The 22,206-nt window shown below is 46.1% G+C and overlaps 1 protein-coding gene across 2 annotated transcripts in view; it reads left to right on the top strand.

Moving 5' to 3' along the window:
- Positions 1–22,206, top strand: part of LOC137673690 (acid-sensing ion channel 2) — a 473,580-nt gene that overhangs the window by 992 nt on the left and 450,382 nt on the right. The window lies entirely within an intron of this gene.

Genomic DNA, 22,206 nt, shown 5'->3' with positions numbered 1-22,206 from the left:
CAAGAAAGGCAGGCGCTCAGGGATGGTCTGAGTGGTGTCCATTAGCCAGTTGTATTTCCCCAGGTGTTCTAAGCCTTGCTGAAATCGTGGAAGGGGAAATTTTTCTGCTTGTTCGTGGTGGTCATGGCTCACAAATCCTAGTTTGCTGTGCAGTGTGGGGAGCAGCTGTGTCCCTTCCTGAGGCTGTGTTAGAGAGAAGGGAGGCAGGAAAAAGAAGAGGAAAAGAAATCAGGCTCAGCTGTGATCCCAGTCTGCTCCTAGGCTGGTGGGGAGGTGGAGCGAGACGGGTAGCCTGAGGATCCTGAAGGAAGCAGACGCTGCTCAGTTTACAGCTTCTGGATGATGCCCTGATGGCAGCACAGGCTGGCCTGGATAGTTTGGCTGGCAAAAAGTATCAGCTTAAAATAAACATAAAAAGTAGGTTGCCTGGAAGAAGTGATGCCCGCTGTGTGCTGCTGGGGCAGGTGAGGGTGCCAAGCTGGGCAAGGGGCTGCAGAGGGGTCTGGACCCCCCAGGCTGGTAGTTTGAGTCCTATCTTGGCAAAGATGTGGGTGTGCGGGCTGGGGACTCGACTAAGTTGTACTTTGCTGTCAGGCCACGCTGGCCAGTCCCTTCGCACTGATTCAGCTGGTTGGGGGGGTTTGGTGACAGCTTGTATCTCGTTGTGTCTCTGGGAGCAACGCTGCTTGTTCTGCTCACTCCTCACTGTCCAGCAGACAGGCAGGTGCCATAACAGGTTTTGTGATGGTCTGGTTTGTCAGCAGGATCTCTGTTTTTAGGAGAAAGGAATATTTTCTGTCTCTGCTGCTTTTGGATCTCCCAGCAAATGAGTCCAACTGACTCATGCTACAAAGTCATTGCCATCACCTGGACTGTGCTCTCTTTAAACGTCTGAGCAGGAACATATAATTTTATGCCTCAGTTATTGCTTGTGCATAACCCTGAATCCCTGCCCATTCAGACTGTCTGTCCAGGCAACCTGCTCCTTTCCTTCTGCTCCTTGGGCAGATCTGAGTAGAGGTTGGGCCACACGAGTCACAGGAAGGTATTGAGAAAGTCCCTAGGAGTAGAGCTTGCTAAAGAAAAGCCACGTGTGACTAAGTTGGGAGAATGGGACAGAAAAGGATAACCAGATGTGAAAGTCCAGGGGACAGAAGAGTTGGGGAGTGAGGACAGATCCCAACAGGATGGACAGACCTCCCCTAGCCATAGCAAGGGTGTGGGGAGAGGGAGGTATTCTGCCCGTGGGCTTCCCAATAACGCAATAAACACCAGCCAAAAGCAAAAGCCTCAAAGCCAGCAAGCAAACAGCACCTACAAAACATCTGCAGGGCTTAAAAAAGCAGCTCTTGTTCCCAGAAAAGACGGGAGCTTTTGGCAGCCACCCTGGGACATGGTGGGGTGTCATCTCCTTGGCCATTTAGTTTTTCAAGGTAGCTGCTTCTGAAACAATGATTTTTTTTTTCCATGGGGGATACAGTAGTTCCCAGAAAGATTAAACATTCCCTGTCTACCTAATAAATCCTTGCTCTGCTAAAACAGGTTAGGGCCAGCTAGAAACAGATAGGATATTACAGACTGATAGTGCTTGTCCTTGTCAAAGTACTGCAGAGGTTCAGAAACAGGGCAGTGAAAGACTTCAGTCCATTCTGCAAAGCAGCTCCTAGATGATCCAGAAGACAAGATCTTCCCAGCGTTGCCTGCCGTGCCTTTCTAACAGGGGCAGGTGTTTCAGTCTCACTGACTCCAGGTAATCCCTCAGGTTATGGAAATCCAGGGAGCAGTAAAAAGAGTAAAAAAAAAAAAAAATACCCTGTTTTCCTTCCAGACTTCACCTCTCAGAGATAAAAGGAAGCAAAAAGTGCCTGCTTGAAAGCTGAGTAGGTCTTTCCACAGGGAGCATGCTGTAAAGGTCTTTGAACTGCCTCTGGGCTGAATCAGAGCCTCATGTCCTGGATGAATTTTGCATTTAATCACCGACGACCTGTTGCAACCGCATATAGGCTCTGTGACAGCCCATCCATTCTGCTGCATTGCCAGCTGGAAAAAAAGAGGAGAAGCATCATCACTGAAGCCTGATTTCTTTCCTGTCAGGAAACAGGGAGTGTAAATCCCAGAGCAGTTCTGTAACACATCATCATGGCAAAGAACTCCGGCTCTTTTTCTATATCCCCAAATTCCTGCATCTGGGAGCAGAAGAGGCAGAAGTTTTGCAGTGGGAGGCTGCATCCAAGCAGTTAACTCTGCAGTAAGGTTCTGCTGAAGAAGTTAGTGCAGTGTTGGCAGGGGGTCAGCCATCCCTTTTGATGCATGGGGAGGGGGTGTAGTGTGCAGTGTGTCCCCTGAATAAAGCCCATCCTGCTTTTGCTGCATGGGAAAGCAGAAAGTGGGATGGCAGCGTCCTGGCACTTTGTAAAATATAACTTTACCCTCCTTCCTCCTCCACTTCCCTGTTTCAATTCTCTGTCGCTGCTCTATTAACAGGATTTGAGCTGTGCTTTCCTTACACTCTCTGGTCCTTCTCCCCAGGATAATGTCTAATGCCTCTCAGACAACAGTTCCCCGTATTACGGTCTGCTCAGAGGAGTGAGTGCCCTAAGCTTTTCTGCAGAGATACATCCAAAGGGAACAGCAAGGTCTTAGCAGAATATGTGCTGATTCCTGAGCTGACATTGCAGTGCTCTGAGCAGCAGATAAGATAATGCAGACCTCTGCTGTAGGCAAAGCAAGGAAGAACAGAAAATTGGCAGAACATGCTCCAGCAAACCCATTCCCTTGGAGTAGTTGGAGGAGGGAAGCTTGAAAACAGCAGCAGCTGAGGAAATCCCCTCCTTTTTTTGTGCATTGCCTCTCCCAGGAGGTCTCAGTTGAAAATGACCTCGCAGATGGCATTTTTCTGGAGGAGCTGTGCTCATGCTGCTTGACATGACATTAAGGTCTTCCCACCCTACTGCTGCTGAGCGTGGTAAAGCTGTGGCTCATCAGCACTAGACACACCGCTGTGATCTACTGGGTATCTCTGCGGGTGTGCTGGAGCAAAGCCTCTGTGCTGGGCCCCTTGTTATGGCTCGTGGTCCTTTGCTGTTCAAGCATGGGATGACCTGAACAACAGCAGTGGAGCCTTGCAGGACATTTTTGTGTGTGGCACAGCAAATGCATGGGGCAACAGGGAAGAAAAGTCTGAAAACTTTTTCAACCCGTGGGGCAAAGGCAGAATGACTGATGAGATGACCTGGGTGTAGATACTGAGGATGGGAGCACAGGAGGAACGGGCTACCTCAGCCCCACCTTGCTGAGAACATCAGCCCCAGCAGCCAAGCCCTGCCAGGCACATTCAGACGGTGGCGGTGGGTGTGCGTTCTGGTGTGTGAGCATGTTTTTCAGTCGGGTCATTTGCTAAATGGAATGTGTAGCGTGTGCTTCCTCACACATCCAGTTCATTTCAGAGGTAACACGATAACTTCGCTTGCGCCTGTTATGCCTTCGCTGTCGGATGTCTATTTATTTTCAGTGGCCATGACAATCAAAGGATATAACTCATTTTCAACACACATTCTTACTGACAAACAGTGTCCGCATAATAGAGAGTATCTCATGTGAATATTTCTATTCTGAGACAAGTTTCTGTCAATCTCTCTGTCTTTCCCCATGCATATTTTTTCTCCCATTCTTTCTAGTGTGCCCAGGAGGCCAGTATTTGGTAAATAGCTTTTGCTTTTTAGGCTGATTAGTCCATTTTCATGTCCTATTATACAGCTTCCACTTTCCTCAATAAAAAACAAATCAGGATGGTGGTTGCTAGATTCAGAAAAACATTCCTACTTTCTATTTAACAATTTGTGTGGAAAATCATGACTTCTTCCAAAGCTTGCCCCAAAATCTGAGATGCCATAATGAGATCTGCCATTCTGTGATACCTTTTCCACAAATAGGTAGTTCTTGCACTAGGAGACCAAATCTTTGTGCAACCTTCCGAGTCTGCATTATAACACCTTGAGTTTGCACGTGCTGTTGAGTTTCAGTGCATGGGCATAGGCACAGGAGGGAACGCAGCGTTGTTGTGTTGCTGTTGTTGGTGTCTCGGTTGGGTGTCTCAAATGAGGTGGATTGTTCCTGGGTCACGTATCTGGCTGATATGCAAACCATGCCATTTTTGGGGAGTCTCATTTTTTTATGCTCAATTCACTCTCAGTCTTCAATGAGAGCATGAAAAATGAGAGCCAGTTTTGGATGATGGCTACCTTCCCCTCTGTGAGCCTTGCGTACAAGTTTGATTTCACATTACTGACCTAAGGCAAAAAAATTGGCCTGAAGTGCACAGTTGTTGACAACTCTGTCTGCACTGAGCATCCGAGGCATTCACAGCTCTGATTCCATAATGAACCCATCAAGGTTTCTCTGAGCAAGCCTCTGGCCTTTTCCATCTCCTGGAATTATCCTTGTTTGCTTTAGAAGGAGACAGCGGAGATTCCCTGAAAAAAAACTCAAATCCATTATTCAGCTCCTCTTGACCGAGAAAACGTGCCTCACAGCTCCTGAGGAGCTCAGCGGGCTGCACAGCAGCAGGGACAGCGAAGTCATCTGAGGCATCTCCATCTCCTCTGGTAGAGCCCAACCTCTGTGAGTCCCTCCTACGCCTTCACAAAAGCATTTGTTAAAGGAATTTATACCAGCCAGCCTCAGCTTGGCCAGTGCAGCAGAATTAGGCATTAATCGGCTGTCAGGGGGGATGCATGGTCAGGGCACGGGCAATAACAGGCAATATATTGCTTACACACCGTGATAAGGTGTGCCCGAGCAGGGTGCCAGATGGCTGTGTTGTTGCCACAGCTATATCAGCTGTATATAGCACTCAAAAGATATAGAAACTATTTTGCTTACTGGGCTGATATGACCCTTCATGAAGGTTTTCATAGGAAGAGCTCTTTTGGAAAAACTTTGAAAACACTTTCTTGCCTACAAGATGAGCACAGCTATGAGAGAGTTGGGGCAGGGGGGAACACAAGTCTTCCAGAGGGAGGAAAACATGAACTGTGGTCTTCTAAAAGCTTGTCAGGATTTCCAGACCTGCAAATAGCTGTGAGGAAACCTCTTAGGGATCACAAGCTCAACAAACTAAGACGCAAAATGAGCTGGATGAGATGGGCATGTCTGATTCCCATCTGCCATGGATTAATCTATGAGACCGGGACCAGAAAAACAAAATTGCCCCTTGGAGGTAAAAGAGACTGTGAGTCATTTCAACAGATTGACACCAGAATGCTCAGGGCCCATCAAGAAACAATTTCCATCCAGCCATGAATATTTACAACTGAAGCACATTCCATTATTTGAAGGAAAGCTGAATTGTTTTGATCATTTGTTGTTGTAGTTGCTGTTGAAGAAAGGATTTAGCTTGTGTGTTAAGTCAGGGAGCGTGAAGAAGTGAACGGTAATAGAAAATGCACATATATTTGCTCAGGGTGAGATAGACGAAAGGAGGTTTAATCTGCAGTTGGTTAGATTTCCAGAGAGAAGCCCGTCGCAAGGGGACCTGGGCCATCAGGGCTTTTTCACATGCAATAGAAGTTGCTCAGCTGTCTGCTCCTGTCAGATGAGCCTGTTCCATGCTGTGATTTCCCCAGAGACTGGAATTTAAAAAGAAAATCATAAGTGAGAAAGACTGAGCCAAATTCATTCTGCTCAGCAGATGCTTCTTCAGATCAGTTTGACCTTGCACGAGAAGGTGATTCCAGGCTCTGCTTAAGTGGTGGGACCTTCACGCCAAGCCTTTGGGCTTCCCTTTCAGTCAGCCCAAAGGTTGCTCAGATTTCACTTCCAGTGTGAATTTGTTGGGAAATGGAATTTGCCCTTAGAGAATCCAATAGTTCTGAGTCTGTCCTCCTTCCATATCTGAAAAAAAAAAGACCTAAACAGGTTGAAGACCAAAAATTTTAGTGGGATGAAGTTTAACTGCTTTAAAAATCTGAATCTTCATGATGCTGTTTCAACAATGTTGAAGACTGATATATATATATGAATGTAATATAGAGGTGAGCATGAAATTAAAAGAATTAAAAATGTGTTTGCCTTTTTAAAGGTTTTGACATTATTGGAGGAAGAAAGTCAAAACAACCCATTTAGACATTTTCTTGTTTCATGTTTCATCCCTGTTCTTTCTAAGCTTTCCAAAATCCCACACTCATGCGGTGGAGGACAGTTGTGCAAAGACTTCACTTTATGGGGCTGAATCCCATAGCAGTGATTCAAACTGTTTGTTCACCTGAACGTTTGAGGGAAATTAATCTTAGGCCAAGAGAAGAGAATAAATAAACCCAAGCAAATGCTTTCTGGTGACTTAACTGCATGTACTGTGAGTAGGGTAATTTAAGGCCTCAAATCTCTGCCACTGTGATGGGTGACTTACTTCCCCTAGTTCAAGTAGAAAATGATGAGCTGATGCCCTGGTACAGCAGAGAGGAGAGTACAATTGTCATGTGGGATCTCTCAATGACACGCAACAAAACATCATCGCAATATGCCATAGGCAGGACAATAAAGGACTAGATTAATTGCAGGAGACAGTTAATGACCAGTGGGAGGAATTAATGTAAGCTTAACCCTTAATTAGCTAAACTTTCAACACCACACTCCACTGCTCCCTGGCACTAAAATGGATGGAATATATAGAGGCATCCATTAGAGCCTCCCTCTTTCTTCCTTCACCACCTGCTGTGCTTTGAAAGAGCAGCATGTGTGATCCATCTTTGCCTGCCACGCATGAAACGGCAGCGTCAGTAGTGCTATGAACTCATCAGCAGTTTTCCACTGATGGAGAAACCTGTGAGAGCTGAACAAGGATATCAGAGAGGCTTCAGCTTGACCTCAAATGTGTGATAGCATCACGTTTTGGGAGGTGGGATGGACTCTAAGCCTCCTGGAAAGTGATGATTTATTTGAGGGGAGGCCTTGGATTAGAACAGAATTTTTGCCACCAAGTTTCTTGGGTTTTCATTGAAAATATGAACCAGAAATGTTACTGTGAAGCCTGCTGGGAACTGCAGCTTCAGTTCGTCATAGTCCCATTTTTCTCTGGACACACTAGTTGGATTATATCTCCCAGAACATAACATGGTGTCTCCTCTTTTGGTAGGGAGGTGATGGCTGGTTACAGCAGTCACAGTCCTGATGTATTAACTTTTTTCTTTGAAGCATTTAATGTTTGGGCATTCTTCCTTTTTTTAATGAAAAGAAACAAAGTGTTTTCCCAAAAGGTTTTGTGAAAACTGCTGCTGTGGTAGATTCTCAAACAACATTTTCATCTAAATGAATCTTTATGTAAAAAATGGAACCAGATTTCATGAGTAGCACAACTAGATGGAGTGTGGATATCATGCCCTCATTAAGACAAGGAGTTGCTGTGCCAGATGTGAAGCTTCATACTTGTTTGAACTGCATTTTTTATACTCCATCCTGGTCATGAATCCCACAGCCAACACTCCTTCTACAGATGCTCCAGGAACACTCTAAGTGGCCATTAACTAATGCTAAATTATGATGGAGCATCTCCTGAAATACATGTGACATCCACATGAATAACAAATGAATTTGTTTCTGTCAAGACAACGACAACGATTTGCAGTTGAATTAACACGAGCGCCGTTTGCTGCTCTACACCAACTGCAACGAGTTCCTTGTAGGGTGCATGTAATTACAGGGACACAAATGACAGTGGAGGGAAGCTGTGAGTGTGAAGATGCAATGGTATAGACAGCTGTTAAGGATGAGCTGTGGGAAAAAGCAAGTCCCAGGCTGACAAACCAATCCTATGTATGACAAACCAATCTTATGAGGAGCGGCTGAGGGAACTGGGGGTGTTTAGTGTGGAGAAAAGGAGGCTGAGGGGAGACCTTCTCGCTCTCTACAACTACCTGAAAGGAGGGTGTAGCGAGGTGGGGTCGGTCTCTTCTCCCAGGGAACAAGTGATAGAACGAGAGGAAACAGCCTCAAGTTGCACCAGGGGAGGTTTAGATTGGAGATCAGGGGAAATGTCTTCCCTGAAAGAGTTTTCAAGCACTGGAACAGGCTGCCCAGGGCAGTGGTGGAGTCCCCATCCCTGGAGGGATTTAAAAGCCGTGTAGATGATGTTCTTTTGCAGCTGTGGCTCATGGCTCTCCAAAAGAGGTGGGAAGAGGCAAAGAGCTCCTGTATGGAGCCCTCCAGCCTTGCTCCTGCTGTGCCCTCTGCTCCATCCTGCCAACAGGAGACGGCGAGCAGAAATACTGCCACTTCATTTCAACAGCCAGGTTATCCATTTGGTCCCATTACACCCACAGTGGTTAGCTCTTGGTCTCCAACCTGAAGTGAGCCAGCAGCTAATTTCCTTTGGTTGAAAACAGGGGTGCTGTTATCTTGCCCCATGGCACGCAAGGGACAGATGGCATGGGTGGGACTGCCCTGCATGCCTCTTTATTCCAGGGACCAGACTACTCTCCATGATATTCATCTTCAAAGATGGTGCACGTGGCCACACTGAGGCCACACTGAGGAGGACTAGAGAAGACCCCAAAACCCATATGGGGTGATGCTTCTTTGTCTCACCAGGATTCACTCCCAGCTTAACTCCACAGGCAACAGCTTCCCCGCTCTAACCAACTAGCTCTGAGTCTGCCCAATTCCCAGCAGTGGGAGCAGGACCACGATGCTGCTGTGAACCTGCGCTGCAGGACTCAGGATGCACGAGCTGACCTCAGCTTCGCATCACACTCCTCGGCGCATGGGTAAGAAGAGCCGCCCACCCAGCTCTGAGCCTCCGTAATGCCGCATCAGTACAGCGTTCACATGCCTCCATCCAGATTGACGATGAAATTGTCAGCTCCTTGGGGCAAGGACTGTCTTCCTGGTTTATGTTTATAATTAAACATTTATTTTAAAAATGGATTAAAAATTAAATAAGGGAAGGGATTTGTTTCAGCCTGCCTCAGAGAATGACGTGGTGTGATTTTGTGCAGAAACAAGAATTTCCATCATTCCCGTTCGGAAGGAATTAAAACCAAACAGATTTTTCTATGAATGTCTTCGCTCAAAAACCATTTCCACAGCCTTGCTTACTATATTTGCAAGTCAGGTACACAGTGCACCTGAGCATCCATAGCTATTTCCAGCTCTGCAAACCCCAGATAAGCTTCTGCAAGTGCCTGCAGGCTAAACAGCATCCCTCAGTAGAAAGTCTGCCTCCCTCCCACTTTGGAATGATGTTAAATGTGGAAGGGTATTTCTAAGCCTAAGATTACTCCTTCATTCATGTGCCATTGGCCATTTGTTGGTACAATTAATTGCAAAATATTTTCCTCCCGTGTTTCAAAACAATCTGTAATGGTACCCCTTGCAGGGGGTTAAAGTAAAGCGCAGCTATCACAGGTAAATTCATGTGGCAAACTATTTCTAGAGATCAAGCAAGGACAATATAGTCACCAGGGATAGGGAAATGTGTTGTGCATTTATTTTGTTGTGAATCTGGTAGGTAGGTACACAGTCCCCATTTGCAAAGTAATCTCAAAAGCTGGGGAAGAGGTATAAGAGAATTGTTAACACTGTTATTGTTGGCCCTTTAGTTCGTGTATTCCTTCCATGCTTTTTTCTGTCAGGAGGAGAAATAAATGTGTGAGTCAGGTATGTTCTTGTAGGCAAAGGGCTGCAGCAGCAGATATTCCCTAGGGATCATGCTGGCAGGTTCAGCTCATTTCTCGCAGGTACCAGGGAGCTGTCAGATGTGCCTTTGGTCCTTTGCACCAACTTGGTGTGAAGAGCACGCTGGTAGCTGTGAGCTGGGTAGACTTTCTACTGGTGCAGGTCTTTGGTTGAGTCCAAGGATGAAGAGGAAATGTGTGTTCCTCTGCTCCACACAGTAAAAGCAAGACACAGGGTAGTAGGATCAACTTTTGCTCAAGTTACCACATTTTCCAGGGATGAAGGAATGGGTCTCTGAGTGCAGCATCACATGAATGCACCTTCGGGAACCCAGGCTCTGCTCTTCTATGCCAGTTCATTTTGGGATCTCTGCAAACTGTGTCACTTTGTGCAGCACAGACGGCCATGGAAAAGCACAAGCAGAAGCATGTCTAATGGTGTCAGCTGGTTATTCTCCCAACCCTGAGGTCAACTGCCTGCTCTGCTGCCTGTGTGATCTTGACTACAAGAAAGGATTTGAATTCAAGGGAGCAAGGGGCATTTGTATAAGCCCCCACTGCTGGAAATAATTAGTATCTCTGTTCTTTCCTCATATTTTTCATACTAGACTGTCATAAAAAAAAACTTCCATGCTGAATTTCATAGCTTTCCTCCCTCCTTTACTACTAACACAGTATTACCTTCCTGTTTCTTTAAAATCCTGAAATTTAGCAAGTGGATAAATTACACTTCTTAAAAACCTATTCCCAACTGTGAAGCAAATACTCCTTTCCTCTCAGGGAACCATTCCTTCGACTTGTTATTTTGAGCTCCATCATGGTTGTTGCCATGCAATGGCAACTTCATGGAAAGGAGGTTAAGTGCTAAGGTTAAAACAGGTTCAAGCATAATCCAGAGTGCCCTTGGCAGAGACAAGTGTTTTAGTGGCTCCCATTCATCATTGCCCGATTGCTTAAAGTGGTGGAGTGGCTCATTATTGTTTTTATATGCCTTTATGAGAGCTGCAAAAGACTCAAACATAAAAGCGACACTGTTTTCCTCCCTTAACCCACACTCAACGAGAAACAATAATATTTGAGACCTCAGAGTGCAATGTGAAAGGTTTCCTCTTTAGAAAGCAAATTCCCCCGCATGCGCCGCATGGAGCAGCTCAGGCTCGGCTCCAGAGAGGAGGTTTCTGTTGGTTTGTGGAGTTACGTCTACGACAGCGTTTTGGAGCTGATGGCAGGGAGCTGCTATTGCCAGCTGGTATTGTGAGACCTGCCTTCATGAAACCATCGTCTGCCTCTCAGCCAGCTGGAGGCTTTTCTCCTCATTGACCCTGCCAAAGCTTCGTCCTCCCTGCGCGTTGGATAAACCTTCAGCATGGGCTGCGGTCTCTGCAACGTAGGGAAAGACTGCACCATCACGGAGCATTAAAAAGAAAATATTTGGAAGATCACAGATCTCAAACATCACTGAGCAAAGACTTTCTTAGTGCTCCATCCTTGCCTATTTGTTTTGCACATGTCGATCTCAGTTGATGATACATGCAGTGGCTCAGGGCAGTCCGCACCTGAGGATTTTTGTGCAGATATGTAAGCTACCAGAATAATAAAGCAGAGGTTCTGACTAGTTTTTTTTTTTAATCAAATGGCTGCTTTAACTTTATATATCTTGCCAAGGATCTTTACAAAGCTATTTCTTACAGAGATCAGGGTATGTTAATGCCACTGGAGAAAGCAGTGGTAAATGCTAGTGCAGAGCGGATGGCTCAGTCTCATGCGTTCAAAAGCAGCTGAACCCAAACTGGAACAGGTACAGAGAGAGACTACGAGGAGGATTAAGGAAAAGAGACACCTGTTCTAGGAGGGAATTATGAGAATTTAGCTTGTTTAAGCTAGCAAGGCAAAGGCTGTGTGAAGGGCTGTGATTACGCTGTAGAAAATACATCATTGAGGGGATAAGCACTGAAAGGGAAACGGAGCTATTTCAGCTAAATGATGATGCTGGTCTTCGAGCAAATGGTATAAATTGGTCATAGATAACTTTATGCTGGAAGTTAGAAAGGTTTTTTTTTAATGCTTGAAGGAATGAAACCCTGAAGTAACTGCTTGGTGGGAATAATGGAATAAAAAGCCTAGCAGGTTTTAAAACAGGATCATCCCTTACGGATGGGATTATATGATGTGGTTGCCAGTAACAGGAGACTGCATTCAAGGACCTCTCCCATTTGAGGCACACCAAAATTTTCCTTTACTGAAGGAATGGATTGGATGTACACCTGGATGGTGGGTGTTAGGCACATCCAATCTGGGTTCAGGAAGGTGGTGGGGTGCCTGGGAAACCTGGAAAAACATAGTCATGTCCTGGAAAGCTCTTTCACTCAGTTCTTGGAGACACATCATGTGAATTCTGTGGTTCTTGATCATGGGAAGATTTTAATACACAGCTTGTCAAATCTGGAAATTTGATTAATTCAGACCCTGTCTATGTCTGGATGGAGATATTAATATTTAGTCCATTAAGGTGCAAGTTCTTTGGGTTCTTAACCCTGTCCAGTGCTGTGCGAAGATCCCATGAGGAGGCTGAAGCAGCTTCTGTGGTTAAGGGTGTTCATGTTGCTTGCTACGAGCATCGACCCAAAACATGAGTGCAAGACACCTGAACTGCAGACAATCTCCAGTCTGACAATCTCTCAAATTTACACATTAATGTCAAGTTAAGGACATCCCCAAGTGTTATTCAATGTTTCATTCACCTTCAAGGGGTTGTAAGAACGTCCTGGGTGTTTTGGTAACGGCCAATCTGACTGAAGTCAAGGCACTAGACGTTGTGGGATTTTTGTTTATCATCTGTATTGATACAGCATCTGTGAGCCCCTGGAATGCTGTTGTATCAGATGTCGTACAAAAATGGATCAGAAAGATGGTCTGTCCTCTCTATTGCTTAAAAATAATATAATGTTCTCTCTGATGTAAGGGGTCTCTAGCAGCAAAGAAGAAAAAGAGGGGAAAGCATTGACTAGATTGATCCTCACTAACAGCTTTCCAGTGCTCATAATACAAGAGAGAGAGAAATGCAAACCTTATTTGAAAAGACAACCATACACTCCCTCTGCAGAAATGAATTAGTTGGTCTTGATTTTATCCACCTGGGCACTCTGATTATTGTCTCATGAAACAGAGCACCTGCTCTATTATCCCATAAATGAGCGAGAGCAAATGCGCTGTTGTTTTCATTACAAAGCACGGTTCCCCTGCAGGGTTGCTGCACCCGCTGGAATATGCTGCCGAAGAGGAAAGAAATGTGGAAGTTTGCCCTCAGGTTTCCTAGAGAGACAAGGCTGTGGTAGCGGGTAGAGAACTGTTCGTTCTGCCCACCGGGGTTTCCCTCCCATGGCTAAAAAGTGATTGATGTTGCTATTAATTAGAGCTGTATGGAAACGTTCACAGGCAAACCTGGAGCCACGTCAAACGTGCCTTGCAGGGTTGTGTTACAGGCTTAAATTGCAAATCAGCTCCCTTAAAAGATGCACGGTGATGCCTGAAGGGAGTGAGGGAGTGAACTATAGATCTGGCATCAAGTGATGCAGGAACGCATTTGGGACAGCCCAAGGTCCAGATGTGCGCTAATTAAGACTCACTTTCTGTTGACTTAGGGGATATTGTCTAACAAATCTGGGACTGACATCCCGGCTTTGTGCTGAATGTGCAGTTCAACCTCCTTTCTTCTTGATTTTAGCGCCAGCACTGGGATTTTGCTCTGAATCCATTTTGTTCCCTTTTGAATCCCAAATTTTGTGCTTGAAAACTCCACTCAAAGCGAGGACAGTAATGACCCTGCTAACACCGCTTTGTGCTGCAGTCAGGCCTCATACTATTGAAATCCTTTGGTGCTTTGCTAAATTCACCTATGACCTGTCTCCAGAGGGATTACCCTGATGTAAAGGAGAACTACAGATCAGGCTAGGTAGATCTCAGCTGGTCCTGCTGCAAAAGGAGGGATGCTCTGCTTAACCGATGCAGCCGGCAAGGAGAAAGGCTAAAAAGTAAATCTCTACTGGTTGTTTGGTATGAAGAACAATAAAGCTGTCCAAAGGGGTGGGGGTGGCTTTGCTGGAGCTCCCTTGGACATTGAAATCACCTCTCTTGGTCAGGAGTAAAAGGTTCATGCTGGTGAAAGTGCAGCAGGACAGAAGCATGAGGGATCTGCCCTGGGCAGCAGCTCAGCATCACCCCTGATACATGTCAGACTGGGATGTGAGAGAGTTTTCCATCTCTCGCTGCTGTGTTCCGGATCATTTGCTTTGACTGTCTACATATGTTGTCAATTCACCAGCACCTTTACGCAGTCAGTTATAATTCACATTTGCTGTTTTTTAATGAATGTTTGTTCACTGGAGCATTTTCCAGGGAGTGTGTGTGGTGCGCAGAGCCAGCCCACACCCCAGCAGCCTCCAACACAATCTAAGGCAAGGAATCAAGCTCGGAAACAGATCAAGAATATATTATGTGACACGCACCGCCTGCGGTGTGAGACAGAGGGGGACTCTGTGAATGGGAGTCTTGCAAGAAAGTCCTAGCAGCCACATAGATTGAATCCTTCTTGCCAATGCAGTAGAAAATCCCAGGGAGAATCATAGCCCCGCTGAAATTCTCTTAAAATCCAAATACAGTCTCAGTCACTGCTGCACTGAAGCAACTCACCATCTTCTGTTCCCACTGCAAGGTTTGTTATGTGGGTTGCTATTCCCATCATCCAGGTGGAGAATGGAAGCAAAGCAGGGTCTATTGATTGCACGGTGATGAGTGGCCTTTGAGAAACATCCCGGGGGCCCCAGATCCTCAGGAGAGACAGAAAGGATATAGACAGAGCCAGGACTGAATGTGATTCTTCTAAAGATCCAGGACTGATGCAAAAAAGTGAAAGCATGGGCTATATGAATATTTCAGAGAGTGCTGGGAGCCCAATCCACTTTGTTGACAGAAAAAGCAATGCAAATTCATTATTACTGTAGATAAACATGTTCGAGTTAATTACTTCTCCCATTTGATGGCTGTGCAAATGATGCAATGACTAATAGAGACTGCTTTCCTTTCTGCTTTGCCGTGAAAGCCAAGGCTACAGCATGTGCCTGGGAAGGACGTGTCGGGAAAGCCAAGGAGCAGACAGAAGAGCGGACGCCAAAGTCAAGCAGCTCTGAATCTTGCTGGGGGCATGAGCCTGTGACCAGGAAACTGGACTCGGCTTTCAGAAGCTTTTACTTCTGTCTCTTTGCCCTCAAACGCAGCTGCTGCTTGGACAAAATCAGCCTGGCTTTAAAGTAGGTCAGACTCTGTAGCACTGAAGTCATCTCAGGATGCTCCGTAGAAGAAATACATGTCAGTGTGACACCACTCCGTACAGTGGCTTTTAACAGAGTTGCTCTCCAGTCACTGATCCATGTGATTCAGACAGTGGCTGCAACACAGAAGAAATGCTGCATCCAGCTGGGACAACCCATGGGTCACAAATCCAACCTGAAGGGATGGACTCAAGCAAAGATAAGGATAGCTCAAGAGAAACGTGGGAGTAGAGCTTCAAATTCTCAAGCTGCTTCCAAAAAAATGGACGTGGAGAAGCACCAGGGTCCTGAGCACCTTTTTAGCAGCTGTGGGGTCCCAAAAACCTATTTATCCACTCAGACTCTAGAGTCTTATTAAGTAATCCCAGATTTTTTTGGATAGTCTGTCAGCAATTCAGTCTGGACTATTTTAATAGCATGAAGGTAGCTTGGACACTCCTTTTAGGTCTCAGACACATCATCAGCAGTTCAGGGTTTGGAACAGCTTGTTAGTGTTTTGGGAATCGGGAAGGCGGCACGAGTGAATCATGATTTCAGGCACCTGCTCAGCAGCTGTGAGTTTTGGATCCCCCCTGTTAGCAGTCCCAGGGAGCTTCAAACCTGTTTTCAGGGAAGCGTTTCCATTAGCCTGGAGAGAAATTCACGTTTTGTCTCCTGTCATTCCCCAGCAGCCAAATCCTTCTGCTTCATTTTCCGGGGAGGCAGCAGTGCCAGGCACCGCGACTGCTGAGCTGCAGTTCGCCCTGTTTGCTACGCACTCTAAAAAATCTGCGTTTAGTTTAACACATTAAGCCAATCTGTTTCCCAAAGCCAGCTGCAACTGCAACCCTCCGGGGGAGCTTGGCAGCGCTGCCAGTCTGACACCGCTCACGGGCAGCGCTTGGGTATGCAGGCTTTTGGGGAAGGCGGTGGAGAGGAGCGGAAAGGAGGAGGAAGATGGAAAAGCAGATCAGCACAGCACTTCTGAGCGCCTTTGCCTTCTCCCAAAGCCGCCCACCATTCAATAGAAACACAAAAGAGACTAGAAAAATAATATTTGCTGACTCTCCGAGGAATGCGAGGCTGAAGCAAGCTCCATGTGAGGGATCTATGCATTATTTATGGCTCTGTGCTGTGTGCTATCCCTCACTGGATGGGCAAGTTCTCTTGTTCAGAGAGATGCTCTTAACAGACAGTTTAAACCCCAATCCCTCTTTTCTCTACTGAGCTGAGACCATGGGACATCAGATGAGGTACAGCTGCAAATTCACAGAATCAACCAGGTTGGAAGAGACCTCTGGGCTCATCGAGTCCAACCTTTGACCTAACACCACTGTGTCAACTAGACCATGGCACTAAGTGCCACGTCCAGTCTTAAACGCCTCCAGGGATGGTGACTCCACCACCTTAGTGGTGGGAAAAGGAATTAGCCCATTCCAATGCCTAATAACCCTTTCTGTGAAGAAATTTTTCCTAATGTCTAACCTGAGCCTCCCCTGGCACAGCTTGAGGCTGTGTCCTCTTGTCCTCTTGCTAGTTGCCTGGGAGAAGAGGCCGACTCCCAAAGGTCTCATGACAACATGAAGGTGTTCCCTTCATCTCCCCAGGTGAGAGCAGCCAGACGGATTTGTCAGACCAGCCGTGTGTGGGATGTGGACCCAGGACCCCAGAGAGAACATCTTCCCCAGGCAGGGGTTACTGTTGGTGCCCTCACCAAGTCGATTTAATGCAGCAGAGCTCTGCTGAGCCAGGCAGCAATTAGCCCTGTATTCTCCCTGTCTAGACAGGCCTTGGAAATGGTGCTTCTGAGTTGAGATCTTCCAGCTGGGGTACCTTCGTTTCAGTCTCGCCTCATGGCTTCTCTTGGAAATGCTGCTGCTTTGTGAGGGGTTCCTGGCCCACTGGACCAGAGCCCAGTCAAACCTGCTTTTCAAAGTGTGCCTGGACCAATTCATGTTGGTTTGCTCCAAGATGCGTGTAAAATAAATCAGAATAATAATCAGAGCAACGTGAAGGTAACGCTGATGTGGGCTTGTTTGCATTTTACTTCTTTATTACCATAAAATATGAAACTACATTATAACATGATAGGTTTTATATTGTATTATACTAGGCTTCATATATTATAAAGAGTTTATATTAAAAATGATATTAAATAGGTTTCTATGCACATATATTAAGTGGATATTTAGTATAAATCAGGTGGTTTTGTTATTACAAAATGCCATCAATATTTCAGTACAGCAACATGTTAAAAATAAAAGGGATTAAAGAAGTGATAAGTTGGAACTGTCTGTTTTACCTACCTAAAATAAAATACTTCAGCATTTCTGAAACTAAGCAAGAAAGTCCAAGTGATTCATTTAGACTTTTGTCCTGAAGTGGATTTCACTGAATCAAATTGACACTTTGCTGTGAAATGTTAGAAACGAGATGAGACCACATTTTCTTCTCAGAATTTTCTGTTCATTTCTACACTCAGCACCTGCCCCATCCCAGCCTCGGGAGTAAGCAGCCCTCAGGCCAGGACCACATGGGCTCTGGGAGGCTGGTGGGAAAGCGGGAGCCACCAAAGCAAGGTTTTTGAGTGTTTACAGAGGAAATTGTTCAGCATCTTGGGAAAAATGGCCAGGTGTGGGATTATTCCTCTGCCTCTTCTAGTGTGGTCTTATCTCTTGGGCTTTCCGTGCTATTGGCATTCCCCAGGCAGCAGCTGGAGAGCAGCAGCGGGGGGTGTGAGTGTGCATGTGTGTGCATTTGTATATGCACGTGCAGGTAGAAAAGAGCTCTCCATGAGTACAGATGTCCCGAAATACCCTCCATTAGCTGGTAGCCACCTGAGCCTCCTGATATATGGCCACCACGGGCACACACAGTGGAAAAACATGCCATAAAACACACAAAGATACATACAGACCCTGTGGTATTGGTGACTAATGCCTTCCTTGTTGGTATAAACCACTCAGAGTGACAGCCTGGGACAGGAGGAATTTATTTTGCTTAGCTTTGTCCCTGGATGTTTGATGTCAGAAGAGCTGAGGGATTCTGCTGAACTTCGGAGAGCCTGAGTAAACGGAGCAGAGAGAAACTCAGGGAGGCAGGCAGCTATTTTACCTCCTTGGAAAAACCTCCACAAGGCTCATCTGGCCTGATTCAGCTACAGCAAAACTCTCTGAAGCAGCTTTGGGTTGAGATGTGCTGGTAAACACCACAGCGGCGAGGGCTGCCTCTGCCAGCTGAAGGGGAGAGCCCTATGGAAAACCCTGCGCAATCTGCTCTGCTGTCCCTGGTGTCTGCAGGGCTGCTGCTGATGTCTCTTTATCGGGCAAGACATGGCCCCAGGGAAAGCTTAAGGAAAAACTAAGAACAAAGTAAGGAGTGTGAAGTGTTGAGAGGCAGTAGGCATCTCTCGGTGCTGTGATGGCTTCCAGTAGGAGGAAGAGGAGGGTTGTTTAAGGTGCCATGAAGACTTTCTGAGCCAGATCATGACAGGTTTGGGCTCAGACAGCCCAGCAGATCTTCCAAATATCTCCTTCAAGGGAGGCAGTAAAAAGGCCTTACAAACCTCTCCAGTTTGTTTGCTCCTGGTGCCCATCTCCTAGGCTAGGAATTGTGCTGGGTTCATCAGAGAGGGATGTGGGCTGCAGCGGGGACTCCTGTCTGCCCATGGATCCCTGCTCTCCCAAGCCCTGCTGGGGGAGCAGGCAGTGCCTGGGGCTCTTTTCTCCTCCAGCATCCACGCTCTGGGCTCAGGGACTGGGAGGTCCCGAGGTTTCACAGCCTACACAGGAGAGATGGACAAAGCTATGGGAGGAGCGAGTTGGGATCAAAGCAGGAGCGCTGGGGTCTGAGTCTCACGCTCATGCAGGTGCATCTGTGCTGTGAAAGCAGTTGAAACCATCAGTAGCTGTGATGGGTCAGCATCCCCTCCTCTCATCCCCTCCCTCATACGGAGGAGGAGACATCTTGCATTCTCCCCCTCTTTTAACCTGCCCTAAGCAGTTCTGAAAACCCAGCAGGGGACTGCAGAAAAGAGAAGTTTCCTGGAGAGCAGCAGACTGCAACCACCCATTAACATCAAACCCACCCCATAAACTGTTCCCTGAGCTGGTAAATTAGCACAAAAAGAAGCCGAGAGCTGGTTCCACAGTGGACAACTTTCCCCTTGTCCTCCCCTGCTCCGTGCCATGGCCTGGGAGCAGGAAGAAGCTTAAGTTTCATGTTGAAATGACTGAGGATCCCCAGGTTCTCCTGCTACCACTTATTGCTGCTTATTACCAGGCTGGTGGAGGAAATCTGCAAAAAAAGCCGGCTTCATCCAAGGACTATGGAGTGTTGATGCCTTTGTGCATATTCCCCAAATCTCACTCTTTCACCAGCTTTGTGCGTTACCCAGACAAGTCCATTACCATCCACAAAGCTCACTTCTTTACATTCAAGAATAGCAAATCTGAAGTTATTCTTCAAAGGCAGGTGTTTCCTAGAAAAGATTTTCAGACCTTTTTTTTGAGCCGACATATTCTCATGAGAGGAGACAGCTAAGCATTGCTAAAGACATTCTTGTAGCTCTTGCAAAGTTAAATATCAAATAGCTTCTCTCTTACAATCTTGCATATTGAAAAAAAAATGAAAATACCTCTTGTTTCGAGTATGCCTTAGCTTGTGTTAAAGAGTAACTTGCCATGAGATACAGCATCACGTTTCCTGGATGAAGGCACTAGCGAGAGGTGGCAAGGCTCGGGGGCCTTTTAGTGCCTGGGACCTCTCATACTTCAATTAGTTGGGCAGCGATTCTCTCTGCAGTCACACACACACATGGTGCAAGGAGGAACAGTGAATGCTCTTGAAGATGCCAAGGCAGAAAGCCCAAGCAAGAACACCCACAAAGTCAACAGCAATTGCCAAAAGCTTCCTTTTTCTTGTACACCAGCACTATTCATCCTGCCCACAGACCAGTTCTCACAGTCAGGTTCATCTGTCGGTTACGTGTGACAAGATGTTAGAAAATCCATGCTCCACTCTTGGCTCCTCTAGTGACAAGTGTTTGTGAAAGCAGATAAGCCAGCATGCGAAGCAACTCTGGGCCAGCAGGTCTGAGACTGCTTCAAGGAAGTGCTTGATTTCTGAGCTCCTCACCTAAAAGTGGAGGTTCCCCAAACAGAAGGGGAAACTCTGAATCTTTATTGTCACTATTAAAATAGGACTAATGTGAACGTGAGATCTTAATCACTGGATCATAAACCTCCCTCCTACTTAAGGGCTTATTTCTCTCTTTTTTTTTTTTTTAATCAGTGGGGAAAGTATGAAAGAGAAAAGAGATTTCTCTTGGCTCTACAACCCATCTGTGATAGAGCAAACTGTCCCCTGAATCCCAGCCTGGTGGTTTAACCACCGCAAAAGCCCCTGGTTATGAGCTACCAGGGAGGGGTACAACCAAAGAAACGGCTTCAGCTTGCAATGCACAGATAAACACCTGGCTAAGATGGATGTACTGGCACATATGAGGGGTCAGGTAGGTGCCAGAACTCAGTCCAAGAAGCTGGAAGGCTCCTCTCCTGAACTGCTGGTGGCTTCTCCACCACAGGTACCCCTGTGGCTTTGGAGCCATGGAGGAATTCATTTTCCTAGGTGCATTTGTTAAGGGCTCCATGGCACCATAATGAAAAGCACTGCAGATTTGTCAGCGTGGCCCTGGGAAGACATCTTCTAAGAAAACACTATTTTTCTTCTCCCTTCAAGGATCTCACACTTTTTATTCCTCCCATACCCACACAAGGCAAGGGTCGGACTTGTGATGAAGAAGCAGCACCTTCCTCACCCCTTCTAGGAGACTTTCATCAAAAAAGATGCACTGTAAATAACCCTTGTTTCCACTTGCAGCTGTGGGTTTTATGTTCTGGGCTGAAGAGATAAACTAACTCCCTACTCGCAACAGAGTGCGTTTGTAGCATTTATTTCCAGTCCTCTCCCCCCACACACCCACCTTGGCATGACAAATAAGAGACTGTAATTCTCTGGGAGGCATGCTTTATGGGAAGCAATGCATTTTCCTGTCCAAGCAGCTAAATATTATGTGGCTCGGCAGTTGATACGAGGTTTGGGCAGTATATTCTCTGTCAGACTTGCCATGATTTTCCGATTCACTGAGCTAATACGGGATGATTAAGAGAAGTCTTCCTTATGGGCTACTACAGTAATTTTTCCCCTGCACCATGTAATTGTTTCCCAATTTGCTTTTGCACAAATGGGGCTGTTTCTCCCTTCTCCATATAGGTCTAAGGTTTAAATACTCTTTCTCTCTTGTGCACCTGTGGTGACCAGGTCCCATGGAGAAGGTTCAGGAAGCACGTTTGGGTGTGTGTCTCCGTCCTAAGTTCACTGTTCTCAAAGCTGAGAAACCTGGAGAATACCATAGACTTCTCCTGTGACCTGTAACTCTTTTAAGCCATTTCTGTATCAAAGCACAGACTGTCCAGGAGAGGAGGATATGCTGCAGATGATCCCCAGTATCTGAGACACAATTCTTACTTGTATTGAGGGAAGTTACCCTTGTATTGAGGTTAGTCAGGTACCGAGTGGTGATCCGTGGTGATCCATGTTGCTCACACTACACTGTTTTGTTTAAAATACACCCAGGTCCCATCAGCCCTAGGGCTCTGTTATTGTTAACACTGTTTCAGTGGGATTTATTGGCATGTTTGGCTCTTTCTGTATCCTCATGCAATCTGTGTTGCTGATACTGGCATTTAACTAGCTAATATGATTGTCTTGACATAATTTGGATGCTGTCCTGCAGTTAACAGGTTATAATACAGCTACTTTGCAGTGCAGACACAGTCCTTCGCCCTGGGAAATTATATATGCTAGCTCCTACAGACACTGGGTAACAGCCCATCTCAAAATGTACCGATGCTTGCTCTGCTCTTCAGGTACATCTTCATGCTCCCTTGTTGATGGTACTTGTGTCACTGACCAGCATGAGCTGGTAACAGTTTTGCTTCTGGTCTCAGCAAGGCATAACAGAACTGTAAGCATGGCAAGGAATAGGGGATCTGTTAATAGGGGCTTTTTTTTGCTTGTGGCAGAGAAAGTGTTAAATATAGAGACATTATACTGACTTCCAGAAAAGTTAAGATTAACATGGCTTCTTTCTGCTCTTATTTTGGAGCACAACATAGATGCATCATGTAGGGGAATCAGGTATCTTGATTCTCCTGTGGTTTTTATTCACT

The sequence above is a fragment of the Nyctibius grandis genome, chromosome 26 (genome assembly GCF_013368605.1).
Source record: "Nyctibius grandis isolate bNycGra1 chromosome 26, bNycGra1.pri, whole genome shotgun sequence".
Classification (NCBI taxonomy): Eukaryota; Metazoa; Chordata; class Aves; order Nyctibiiformes; family Nyctibiidae; genus Nyctibius; species Nyctibius grandis.
This window is presented reverse-complemented; position numbering and strand designations above follow the sequence as displayed.